The following is a 1,973-nucleotide window of genomic DNA, read 5'->3' on the forward strand; positions in this document are numbered from 1 at the left end:
TATATATATATATATATATATATATATATACACACATACATTTTTAAGATCATCTTCCAGACCATTCCATAATCCTATACCCTGGATTAAACTACCCTGGATTAAACTATACCCTGGATTTAACTATACCCTGGATTAAACTATACCCTGGATTAAACTACCCTGGATTAAACTATACCCTGGATTAAAGTACATCTTTCTTTCAAACAAGTACAAAAATATGGCTTCAAAAATATTTCCATCCCCTTTAGATAATAACAACTGTCTTTCTTAAAGTTTACCTGAATGTTGGAAGGTAATCTGTTTCTGTGAGACTTGTTCATAAACAGTAAAATAGTCAATTAAATCATAGAATTTCAAAATTTTCAGTTCACAAAATGATGTATTTGATGGATGGTTGTAATCTTTTCTTGTGATAATTCTTATAGTTCTTTTTTGCAAAACAAAAATGGATTTGTAATTGTTTTGCAAGCTTTACCCCAGACTTCAACACAGTAAATTAAATGTGGAACAATGATTTAATTGTACAACACAAGCAGAGCTTTGCATTAAATAACTCCCTGACTTTATACAGTACTCCTATAGATTTACATATTTTTGTACTTAAATGATGTATGTGAGGTCTCCATGTCAGCTTGATGACATTTCACCTCACTGACTCTACAGATCTCARWACCATCTACTTTAAATGAAATATCAACAGTTGTCTTCCTGTTACTAAATATCATGCATTTTATTTTATCCATATTTAATAATTTGTTTTGTTGAAACCAATTTTGTACTTTCTTAAATTCTTTCTGTACCATCTCAAACATTTTTTCTATATCTTTACCTAAACAAAAAAATGTTGTATCGTCAACAAATAAAACACATTTGAAAAGTCTTGACACATTTACTAAGTCATTCACATATAAAATAAATATCTTAAGTCCCAGTACAGAGCCCTGAGGGACTCCACATGTGATATTACCAAGTATAGATCTTACACCATTTATCTGTACAAACTGTTTCCTATCTTTCAAACAACTGGATACCCATTGTAGTGCCAACCCTCTAATACCATATTTACTTAATTTTTCAAGAAGAATACTGTGATCACTTGTGTCAAATACTTTCTTTAAATCTACATAAATACTCAAACGTTAACGTCAGCTGCCATCAGTAGTGCTCATAGCCTTGGTTCATGTTTGCCTACATGAAAAGTTATCTTGTATCGTTTGTGGAAACAATCTCAGAAAAGACTCAGATCATCTCCAGGAAACCAGCTGAGCAGTTCTGTCTGCAGGTCCAGCAGAAGCTCCWCTTTCAGACCACAGTAAATAAACTCATTTATCATTTATCCTTACCTTCTGTGTGTGTTTGTTCCTTTTCAGCTGCCTTACAGACATCAGCCTAGAATCCTGACGCATGCTAACAGATCACAGACCATAGATACATTAAAGTTGATGAAATCAGCAGAGCTGCAGCCTCTATCTAAAGTGGAGGTGCAAACTCATTTTGCCTATATATTCTTTAGTTTAAATTATTGATTAAATCATTTATTCCTATTTAGATGCAAAACATTTAGATTCCTTCATGCGGGCTGTTTTTAGACTCAGATAGTGACGTAAAACCCGACAGAACTCTGGTCTTTTTTTGTTTTTTTGTAATAAAAACGACCAGATTTGAAACTTTTGATGTGTACAGATGTGTAAAGAAAACTACAGTATATCTAAAGAGATGTTGAAGATGCTGTCACGTTGTTCAGTATGATCACTTTGGTAACCACATATCTGTGTCTCACTCCCTGATGGCACTCTTAACACAGACACAAACATGGACTGGAATGTAAGCATCAAACAGCCACTGTGAAAACCACTTCTGGTTTTAAATAGAAAATTCAGGACTTGAGAAAAACGATTCCATACATTCATCTCTATCAGGCTAAAACAAACAAACAAACAAACAAACAAACAAACAAACAAACAAACAAA

This window comes from Austrofundulus limnaeus, unplaced genomic scaffold (assembly GCF_001266775.1).
Source record: "Austrofundulus limnaeus strain Quisiro unplaced genomic scaffold, Austrofundulus_limnaeus-1.0 Scaffold800, whole genome shotgun sequence".
NCBI lineage: Eukaryota > Metazoa > Chordata > Actinopteri > Cyprinodontiformes > Rivulidae > Austrofundulus > Austrofundulus limnaeus.